The sequence below is a fragment of the Lonchura striata genome, chromosome Z (assembly GCF_046129695.1).
Source record: "Lonchura striata isolate bLonStr1 chromosome Z, bLonStr1.mat, whole genome shotgun sequence".
NCBI classification, from domain to species: domain Eukaryota; kingdom Metazoa; phylum Chordata; class Aves; order Passeriformes; family Estrildidae; genus Lonchura; species Lonchura striata.
In genome coordinates, this window is record NC_134642.1 from 23,091,549 (window position 1) to 23,103,130 (window position 11,582).

The following is an 11,582-nucleotide window of genomic DNA, read 5'->3' on the forward strand; positions in this document are numbered from 1 at the left end:
TTATATGAAACAAAATATAAGCTACCGTTTCAATAAAACTGAGTCTTTAGAATTAATGCCCCAAAATACTTTGTTACATCTCTTATTCGAGTCATTTGTAGCAGTAGCTGAATTCTGAACATTCTATCAATCAGCAGAACAACTGATTTTGCATTCTCAAATACAGGATTACAGCTACTATATGCCGTTATCTACCTAGAAGTTATTAAGTCATTCTCAGTTTCTCCTGATTTTTTCAAACAGTTTCCACACAAAGATGTCATAGAGACATACTTCATCCGCGAGATGCAGTAGCACAGCAGAGATATATATTTTCCACCCCAGAGTTAACACTCGACGGACTGCCACAAAAACATTTAGCAGGAAAGATACCGGAACGGCACCACCACCGCTGCCGCGCACAGCCGGCGGCGACGGGCCGGTGTCGGCGCTCCCTTGACCATTACGCGAACGGGATACAGGAGAAGCGCTCGGTCTGTCCCCTGCCCCGCCACTCGCACGGCCGAGCTCAGCCAGACCGCTCCCGACACGGCGGACCCCAGACCCCGCCGGAGCGCAGCGCAGCCCCCCGCCGCCCCGCCTTCTTCCCCGTCCCCCACGGAGATGCCGCAGAGCCTCGCCTAACTCAGCCCAAGTTCGCACCGCTCCGCCGCGCTCCGCTCCACGCCGCACAAACTTTTTGCACCTCCGGAAGGGGAGCGGGTCCAGCCGCGAGAGCGGAGAGCCGCGGAGGCACCGAGCGGGGCTCGGGGCAGCGGTCGCGCCTCGGCAGCCGGTACCGCCCATGGAGGCGGGATTTGCGGATGGGAGTCTCCGCACCGCCGCAGCCCAACCCCCGCCCGCGGCTCCGCCGGCGCTCACCCGGAGCTGCGCTGCGCTGCGCTGCGCTGCGCGCCGGCCCGCGGCCGCTCGGCAGGGCCACGGGAGGAGCGGACGGGACGGGCGGGGACGGGCGGGCCGCGCACAGCCCCGCCGGCACCGACTGCGGCGGGCGGCGGCGGCGGACCCGCCCCGCGCAGGCGGGGCAGCGGCGCCCCGCCCCGCCCGCCGCGCTCCCGCGGGACTCGGGTCGCCGGCCAGGCAAGGGGGCCAGGGAATTTATTTTTTGTTTCTTTCCCCTCTTCATCCTGGGCTAGCTGGCGCGGTTTTAAGCGAGATAAAATTCAGCGCTTCTATTAAAGGTAATATGCCTCGAAGAGCAGGGCTGTTTTTAAAAGGTGAGGCCTTCTGATCAAAATGTCCTTTATGTCAAATGAAGGGAAATCAGGAAATGAAAGATAAGGACGTTTCATTTTGGTTTTGATTTAAGGAAGACAACATATCCATGATAAAATTATTTGTCATGATTAATTTACTGCTGAACAGAAATTTCTTCAAACTGCATTTCAAAGTTGCCAAAGAGAACAATAAAGATGCACTTTAAAAAACACGAGAAACAGGAGAATTCCTTAGCCAGAGCTGTCCCCTTCTATTTTGATCTTCTGTTTTCAACGTCAGTATTTCCACAATAAGCTGTGCTTCATTAAGTAAATGCTTCAAAATTCACAAAACATTGAAACAGTCACAATGCAGCTCTGCCGTAGGTAATTTTCTGCAACATATGCTGGAGATCTATTAGAGTACACAGTTGACACTCTTTTGAAATACTAGTTACATTCCTCCTCTATGCCATTGTTAAAAAACTTCCTTGGTAATCCATGGATAAACCAAAGTAATCCAGTGTAGGCGGGCCAACACCCCACGAAGACCCTGATTGGTTCAGGGCAGTTTAAGAACTTCATGTGGAAGACCCTGAAAAATGCAGCGCCCAGGATACTCGAGTCTGTTGGGTAAGAACAGCTGTGGAGATCTGGGAAAAGTATGGTAAACAGCTCATTAACACTTCTCTGCTTGCAGTGACATGCTTTGCACATTCTGAAAAGTCCTACTATAAGAGGTGAACTCTTAGTCTTTTTGGGGTAAACAACAACCTCTTACAGTTTCTACTTTCTTCATTTTGAACTCTGATTTCATCCTCTGGCAAACAGAAAATAACTGTTAATTCGTGCTTCACAAAGAATACAAAAATGTAAGAGTTTATATTAAGTGATAATACAGAGATATTATAAGAATTATTAGGCAATCACATGAAAAATAAGGACTGTTAGGGTAAGCCTGGCATGCACAGTCTGTTTCTCTTTCCACACTGGCATTTTGTAGGACCTGGGCTGTTTGGTTTGCCTTTGGCATTAATGGGAAACTCATAAGTTCTAAAGACTTAGGAGATGCCCAAATGAGATACACCAAAGTACAGCAGGCATCTTAGAAACTGTGTGACCACAAAGGAGATGTAAAAGGTTACAAAGATATTTCCAAAATTTCAGTGGTTTCCAGTGAGAGCCACAGCTGAATCACACACACAAAGTGTGCTTTAAGGCCAGAGTCTGCTTGTGTGGTGTACATTTATTTCATGTTTAATATTGGGAGGTTAGTGGCTGACAGCTGATGGAGGATGCCTGTGCATTATCACAATTTGCCTTTGTTCAGTCTCAGGATGATGCAAGGAAACACGTGGAGATTGCTTATAACACTTCTAGAGACCCCACATAGATGAGAATTAGTTGAAATGTGGATTTACTTCTGTATCCACGTATGCAAGACCTAAATGAAGTAGCTACATCTCAAACATTCAACCTGTGCCTGCTATACAGTGTGACAGGAATTAAGAGTAGGTATGCTTATAAAATTTCTTGTGACTGCTGAATTGTTAGTTTGCAGTCTATGAAAAGTGGCCACTTGAAAAAATATCAAAAATGGTTTTACAGATTCACAGATGGCCCAGAGGTAGGCTGAGATATGTGCAGTATCCCAATTTTATCAATTTATGAATTAAAATTGGAAGTAGGTGACTTTTACAAATAACCACAGGGAGAATATGTAGAAAATCCCCTATAATTATGTGATTATATTCCCTGTAATGATATTATCTACTATCTGAAAGTGTATGTATCTGAATTCTAATATCCATCTATTCTCTGTAGATGCAAAGATTTTTCTCCCAACAATAAAAATGTGTTCCAAGCCAGGGACAATAATATCTGTAACAAAAATTATGTGACTCACAGATGGGTATCTCTACCAATGACTTAAGCATTTTGAATCAGCTGACCCATCCTCATATAAACACTGCCTACTAATCAGAGAGTATTAAATAAGCACAGTTACATTAGTAGAAGAAGGATAATAACAATAAAAGAATTTCCTTTTTTTTTTTCCTCATAAAATTAAACACCGGACTGTATCCTGGTTAAATACAGAGTAACTAAATCATTTGAGTGAAACAATACTTGCCTCACAGGTGTTCAATGTTTCTCCTTTAAAGGGAGGAGAGAAGGCACCTCTGCTAGCTATTTGGATTGTACTCTTACACATTTGTAAGTATAACTAGGTTTTTATTTTTATTTTTATTTATGCTGAATATATACTTTTTAATACCTTATCTGTAGTTAACTGTATCATGTGAGCTGAATTCAGAAGCCACTCTTCTTCACCAATTCATATTTCCAGGAAGATGCAAGAAGTAAAACCTTTTTCTTTTCTTTTCTTTTCTTTTCTTTTCTTTTCTTTTCTTTTCTTTTCTTTTCTTTTCTTTTCTTTTTTTCTTTTCTTTTCTTTTCTTTTCTTTTCTTTTCTTTTCTTTTCTTTTCTTTTCTTTTCTTTTCTTTTCTTTTCTTTTCTTTTCTTTTCTTTTCTTTTCTTTTCTTTTCTTTTCTTTTTTCTTTTCTAACAGTATATTTGTTTTGTCTATTTTCTTGCTGTTGTAAACCTTAAACTTGGTAAAAGCAAGCACAGAGTGTCTTTTTGTAATCGAGAGGGAAGGAGGAGGGAGTCAAAAGAAAAATCCTAAATAACAACATCTCTAAGTACCCTAGCAGTACCTTCTAAAGCTGATGAGGAGGTTACCATGACTACAGAGGCGGTATATTTGAATGAAAATGGATGTTAAGCTTTTAAATGCTAATTGCAGTTGGGAACAGGTGACATTTGAAATATCAAAATTATTTCATACTTTGTCATTTTTAACAAGTAAAACAGGATAGAAAAGATGTCAATATAGAGTTAAATTAAAACACTAGTTCTGGTTTCAGCTGAGATAGAGTTAATTTTCTTTGTAACAATCACTATGGGGTTATATTTTGGATTTGTGGTGGAAACAGTGTTGATAAGTCAAGGATGCTTTATTACTGGTTTTACTACACAGCATCAAGGCCTTTACTGTTCCTCACCCCACCCCATGGGCAAGAAGGCTGAGGGTGCACAAGGAGCTGGAAGGTAAAATATCCAGCCAGCTGAATCCCATTGACCCAAAAGATATCCCAGATCATGTGGTGTCATGCTTAGCATACAGAGCTGGTGGAGTGAACAAACAAGAAATGTCTTGGTGATTGTCTTTGCTTTCCCCAGTCACCACCACATATGATGGAAGCCTGCTTTCTTGGGGATGGATGAGCTATTTCCTACCCATGGGAGGTGACAACTGAATTCATTGTTTTGCTTTGCTTGCATGTGCAGCTTCTGCTTTATTGTTTAAATCATTGCTATTGCAAACCCACGAGTTTTCTCACTTTTATCATTCTGATTCTGTCCCCTATCCTGATGTAGAGAAGTAAGCCAGTAGCTGTGTGGGGCCTAGTTGGTGGCTGGGGTTAAACCACAACAGTCCTTTTATGTTATGAGTATTCCATCATGAGTATTAAAAGGTGCAAGATAATGTTTGATTGAAAAATGCTAGATTGAATTTATAGCAGTTATACTACTTAGCTATTAATCAACAGGCTCCTGTGCTTGCCATGGGGCTGACTTGCCTGGCTATATATTAGAGTCTAGTGCTTGTTAGTGACTGCTTTTTGCTTTCACTGCTTGCCATCGGGCTGTGCTGCTGATCATGTTATTCTGCTGGGCCTGGGATTCTGATAACAGCGGTGGTGATGCCTGTGGGCTGGCAGATGGCCAGGGCATCACTGCTCATTCTGTGCTACTGTACTGGGCAGGCTGGAACTCCACTGCAAAATCAACTGAGAGACACCATGACCTGTGAGTAGGTACACACAGGAGGGAGCAGGGTACCCCAAAGCATCTACAGCCATGGATATGCCTGTGCCACAGCATGAAGTATCTGTGGCTTTGGTTATGTGTGTACCACTGCAGGTACACCTCTGAGAGGACTGTGGCCCAGGGATTAATCCATGCTGCTGCAAGAACACCTTGAAGCATGCATGAGGTCATGCTGGAGCACCTCAGTGTGCGTAGCCAGGGAGAGTAGGTATGCCCCATGAGGGAGTATGCAGCCATGGGTAAGGCTATGTTGGAGCAGGTTTGCTCCTGAAAGAATGGTAGCTGTGGGTGAGGAACACTTCCTTCTTCTTCTCCCACCTCTGTATGCTGAGCATGATGCCATATGGTCTGGAATATGGCTGTCCCAGCTGTGTCCTCTCCCAGCTCCTTGTTCATCCCCAGCCCACTCACTGGTAGGGTGCTGTGAGGAGCAGAAAAGCCCTGACACTGCTTAAGCTCTGCTCAGCAGTCATGAAAGCATCCCTGTGTCATCAACACTGTTTCCAGCACAAATTCGAAAGATAGCCCTTATAGATAACTTTATCTCAGACAAAAACTGGATCAGTATGGATATTCTTACCCTCTTTGGATTTATTTCAGGGAAGTAAATATGAAGTAAAAATGGTACTCAAATAGTGAGGCTGGAAACTGTGAGAATTAACTATGCTTAACTATGCACAGAATTGTAGTACAGAGGAAGCAAACTGAAAGAGGTAAGAAAATCTTTTTATGACTGAAGCCAATGCTAACCCCCAGACATTGCCAATGAAAAGAAATTCATGAGTCATTTCCCTCTTACATTGCTAGGTGCTTGCGTGCATAGTACCAATTAGTATTGCTCAGTTAAAGAGTCCCGCACACATACACTGAAAGTGTTTATATCATGGACTAATACATGCCCAGGTCAATAGACAAGAGACCCCATCTATCGACAGAATGTCAAAATTCACAGTGGTTGCAAAAGGAACAAAAATATTTTGAAGAACAACTGACATAACAGGCTTCGTATTTGGTAGTGGTCAAAGCAATGAATTGAACTATATTGAATTTTAGAGTAAGGTGAAAGAATGATTTAAAGTAGCATGAAGGAATTAGTGCCATGAAAAGAAAAAAACAGACCTGTCAAACTAACAATGGGATCTGGAACCAGAATATAAAATAGTAGGTGGAACCGAAATAAATTTGTGATTTGAGAAATTTTCAGAAGACACACATTTATTTTTAAATGGACGACTCTCTGTCATGACTTTAGTAATTCAAATGTGTGTAATCTTCCTACATTCATTAAGAGCTTTTTAGAGAAATACATCCCAAAATATATTTAAATTTCTGAAGCTTACAAGCCTGTATTGTGTAGAATGATTCTGATCACAAATGAAGAGCAGTGATCTTTTTTATGTAGTATAGTAGCTTTTTTAAGAATTAGAAAAACAGACCAAACCAACATAGTAGTCCAAGAGAAACTGCATAGAATTGTTTCTATAGTTGAGATTTAAGACAAAATACAAAAATGAGATATGAAAATATTTGTATGAAGTGGCTGAGTTGTTTTTTAATCCATCTTGGCTATGATGCAGTCTAGTGCACAGACTAAGGTAGAAATAAACAAGTGAAACATAACTTGAAGGTGGCTTAAATATTCAAAAAGCTTAAATGCATCACCCATTAGACATTCTAAAGGTCACTGTAATATGTTCATTACATTAAGAACAATTTAAGAAGACAGATGCAATTACTTAATCTGGGTTTGTTGTTTTTTTTTTTCCTCCCAGATATGTGATCTTTAGTGTTAGGAACCTCTGTTCTGTGTCATATCTAAGAGATGTTGACTTTTGCAACTTTGCAGCTGGGCCACCTACATCAGTTCCTGCAGAACCTGAAAGTCTCCCTCCAAATACCAAATAGCCAGTGCTACCTTGCATGCAGTCTCCAGTGATAAGTATTTTTTGCCAAAAGATCTGAGAAGGTGCTGCTCCAATCTTGTTTTACTACTGCTTTCAGGCAGTTTTGGACTGTCTCATTGACATTCAAATGGCTTGAGCCATCTTGGTTTATTTCTGCTTAAAAGACATGAAATTTACATATAAGTGGAAAATGTGTTCAATTAAACTCCATTTTAATGCCAAGAAGGAGTAAACATCTTTACTGAATTTTGTAATAATTGGGAAAGAGTAGCCTTTTTATGATCTCTTGTCATTTAATAATAAATGGTATGCACCATGTCCCAGGTCAGTGGAGACTTAACCTTTACACACACAGTTAAAATTAAGTTGAGCATTATAAGTGTAGTATAAAATGCACATTTATTCCCTTATAATCTTGGTACTTCAGATTTGTATTTCTCAGCACTAGCTAGGGAAAGTAAGCTAATCTTTATCACACACATCCATGATCATTTCTGCAGGTGAAAGTCTGTACTTGTAAGTAACAGGTATGCCATTGACTATGTAATGTTTTGGCAGGTAAGTCAACAGTTTTACACTTGGTATTTGAGAATAACAACATCAGCATTAGATCCATTAGTTTAGCTAAACTTTAAGTGTTCTGAGAAGTGGGTCTAATCAATGTAGTTGCTGAACTAAGGTTGACTACTCCTGAGTGGGTAAAAGGAGAGTGACTTTACAGACTTTTTGTCAGTGATAATATTATAGCTGAAGCTATGGGGGCAAATTTTCAACAAAGTATGAGAAACATGATACTCTTCACAAAACCAACTGGCAACCTTTTGCACACAGGCTCTGTCTTAGGGTTTGAAACAGCAACTTTTCTTAATATGGGCTGTATAGAGAGTTTGAGACACTTAGCACTAAGGGCACTCTTCACTTGCAAAAGGAGAAAGAAGTCTACTTCTCTATACTGTGCCTGTAGGGAAACAAGGAGGCAAGAAAGCAAAGCAGTGCCTTGTGGTACTCTCCATGCACCTGGGAATTGCTGCAGCAGAGCCCAGGTAATGAAAGTCGATTAAACTTGTCCTCTCTCTCTAAACATGTAGAGCAAATGATTGACAACCCTTGCTGAAATAAAGATTTTTTGAGTCATCCTGCTGGCATAGAGCAAGAGAAGAACAACCTAAAATCTGAAAGAACATGTTCAGATCTACTGCAGGATGTCTTGAGTTGAAAGCTTTAGCTCTTTCTTGAAGTTTTCTTACCTTTTGTAAGCACACTTCTGTCATTTCTTTAGGGAGAACAGGCTTAGAAATGAACATGGTGGTACACAACTATTTCAGAACAGTGTGGCTGATTCCCATGCATCTACTGAATACAGCAGGCCAGTATGATTTTTCATATGACAGTATGATTTTTTTTCCAACAATAAGTTTATTTCCTTCTTGGAAAAGCAGCAAATGGACAGAATATCATGTTAAGTGGCAATTTTGCATGAAAAAGGGTGGCTGTGTGCTGGGATTTTGTGTGCTCAAGCAAAAGAGTAGAAATTCCTCCCAGCAAAAGATGGCCAAATTGCTAATCCACAAATTTTTGGACAAATTTGTCTTTTCTTTGGTCTTTTAAGGGGACATTATCATTCCTCAAGTGCAAGAACTTGTAGGGTCAAGCAGTGCCATCAGTGGTGTTCAGGCACAAAAGGGCTGGGTCTCATTACTCATAGATGCCCTACATGTGTACCAGAGATCTGTGTGCCCTTTGCTAGCATGAGCTTTGATGCTTCATGGTTTCCACGTAAACTTACTTTTTCAAATCTTATCCTTTGCATGCAGGCTGATTGATTTATTGCATCAAAGTACAGATGCACCAATGCAAAAGGTTTGGGATAGACAAAAATCATTGTCTGGCAGAGGCTGCACCTTGCTGGAGGGACATTTTGGGGAGGAATGCTAGGTGTGGGAAGCAAGATTGGAATAGACACATGCAGATTTGAAAGTAATTTGGGTCAGCATAGAGTTAACATAGTAAATAAAGCATTTGCTGTTTAGGTGCCTTGAGAATGGAACTAGCTCCATTCTGTGGCCTGTGTGGGCTTGCCTGCAAACTGTAAGAGCCAAACCTACTTCTGCAAAATTGTTCCATCTGCGAGTAATTTCTGTCCTTTCTAAGAGGTCCAGGAACTATGTTTTGTTTAATTTAAGCTAGTCTAAGATTTCAAAATGGATGAATCATTTGTGGGATTTACCTGAATTGCCAGGGGTTTGTGTGGTGCTTAACTCCTGTCAATCTAGTTGGTACTCAGTTTTATCCCAGTTTGACGTTTTATTCTGGGGGAGTGACAGGGAAAAATCTGGCTTCTTTGAAACAAAGGACTTTGCTGGCAACAGAATCTGGAAGTGCAATTATTTCTGGATTTATTCTCTGATCAGTCACCTTCTGTCTGTAATTTTTTTGGACGGATGATTAATACATTTTAAAAACCAAAATTAAACTTCTTATGTAGGCATACTAAACTCAGATTCTATAGAGTCAATTTGCTGAAACTTTACTTGGAACACAAATTAATGTGTTCTCTTAATAAATCAACATACTTGAGAGCCAAACAGTATCAATCTGCTCTTCAGCAAACTTAGATTTCCCACAAGTAAGCAGAGAGCATGTGCCATGAGTTTCAGAGGGGCGTAAAAAAAGACGTGAGAAATGTGAGAAAGGGACTGCAGGGAGAGAGGTGATGACCAGGGTGCTTCTGCTTTCATGCAGTACCACTTGCCTATGGATGTATGTACATATGTATATTTTCTTCTCTGTATGAAGAATGAAATGGAGACATTAGGAGGAAAGGACCCATAGAAAATTAGCCTGAGATGCCAAGTGGTGTTACACAGCTGGTGTTGGGACAGCCCTGTCAGACATTGCCTCTGGGGCAGTCCTGGGGGTCTGTGGGCAGGTGAGCTGCCTGCAGGCACAGGTCCTGAGGAGGGGAGCCATGAGGCAGGGACCAGTCCTGCTTCCTTGTTGCTCCTCACAGGTGTCCTGGCCCATGGATACTGCATGGTACATTGGAGACCACCACAGAGACCACAGAGGGAACCAGCTCTAGGCATTCCTTGGGCTGCTGTGAATTCCCAGAGGAGGGCTGCACTCTTGCAAACACCAGCAAGCACAGATTGCTGTAGGTCCCAAAGGTCTGGAAGTATGCATGCTTTTCTGCACTATAGTTCAACCACTACAGCAGACCTCCAAGAGATTTCCAAATTTTCCTAAAGCTTCAGCTCCAATAGCATACCTGTTTATTCCAAAGCATATTACTACTTTAACATTTTATGATATGCACTGTCAAATACAATTAGGTTTTCTAGCTCTTTATATTTGGTCTCTAAGTATCTCATCCAGTTGCTGGGAATTTCAGGAGGTAGTAATTTAGTCTTTTCCTATAGTAGTTGGTATCCTGAGTTATGCCGATGTCCATGTTGCCAAATTTGGACACTCCCATATGCTATAGCTTGTCTGTTCCCCTTTCTTCTGAATAAAATGGTATCAGCTATAAGTCTGTATGACACTCCTATGATTTCAAATAATGAGTTTCTAACACAGGTTTATAAATATGTGGCAGCTCCCATAATTTCAAATAGTTTGTTTTTTCTTGGGTACAGCTTTGCTCATTTCATCATAATTTTTCTAACTGTCAGGTTTCACTTTAACAACATATTCCCATTTTCAAATTGATGTTACCAAAAACCTCTGTAGGGGCAATCTGTGATTTAATGGTGTTGTCTTGCCATTTAACAGTACTAACTACCTTCACACTCTGACATCAAATATCATTTGAGCTGGCTGATTTATTATTCCTATATGACTTTCCACCAACTTTTTTGAACCAGTTTCAGCAGGGTCTGTTAATTATGAAATCTACCTTCCCAGCAATTACTTAAACTGAGGACTATTATACAACATCCATGGTCAGACATCATCAGTTCTATAGTATCTGGCCAGAAAAACTTTGATAAACAATCACATATTGGTCTGTGATCTATTTTCCCAAAAGGTGTTTCTGAGGTGTTAGAATACTAATGCAATTCCCAGTCAACAATGCCAAAGTTTTACAAAGGGATCAAGTTTTTCCTAATATGCAATGTAAGCATTTTTGGTGCTGGCTTGGCCAGAACCTCTGATGCACAGGAAAAATGTAAACTTATTTCATTGAAAACAGAGTTACAAATGAGACCTTTCACTTCAGTTGTAATTGTGCAACACCATTGGTATGGCAATTCTTGCTTTTACAAAATAAAATTGTCCTTCTGTACATATGGGGAAAAATGGGAACATATTTACCAAGTTAGAAGAGCAGGATGATTATGTTTTCTAAACATAGCAAAAAAACTGCATTGCTTTTCCTAGCATACAGGAAGCAACCAAGAATGGTTGCTTAAGAAATTATTTCAGAGGGAATGTACAACACAGAATTCATTTTCAACTCCTGATTATAAAGGTTATTACTGCTTTAGCTTTAAAATATTACTTCCCCTATACACACATGCAGCTTCAATGCTCATGTGCTCTTCTGGCTTCATTATGGAGAAATTAAACTTACACCTACATGAG

The 11,582-nt window shown here is 40.9% G+C and overlaps 1 protein-coding gene across 5 annotated transcripts in view; it reads right to left on the reverse strand.

The window, feature by feature from the left end:
* Positions 1-945, reverse strand: part of SLC24A2 (solute carrier family 24 member 2) — a 112,257-nt gene extending 111,312 nt beyond the window's left edge. For 2 of the 5 annotated variants that reach the window (XM_021535463.2, XM_021535459.3), the window contains exon 1: positions 643-770. The gene's annotated coding sequence lies outside the window, so the exon portion shown is untranslated. Of the gene's footprint in view, positions 1-625; positions 771-861 lie in introns of those variants that run through there. The other 3 variants (XM_021535460.2, XM_021535462.2, XM_021535461.2) reach the window with 3 other exon arrangements.
* Positions 946-11,582: the final 10,637 nt, after the last annotated feature.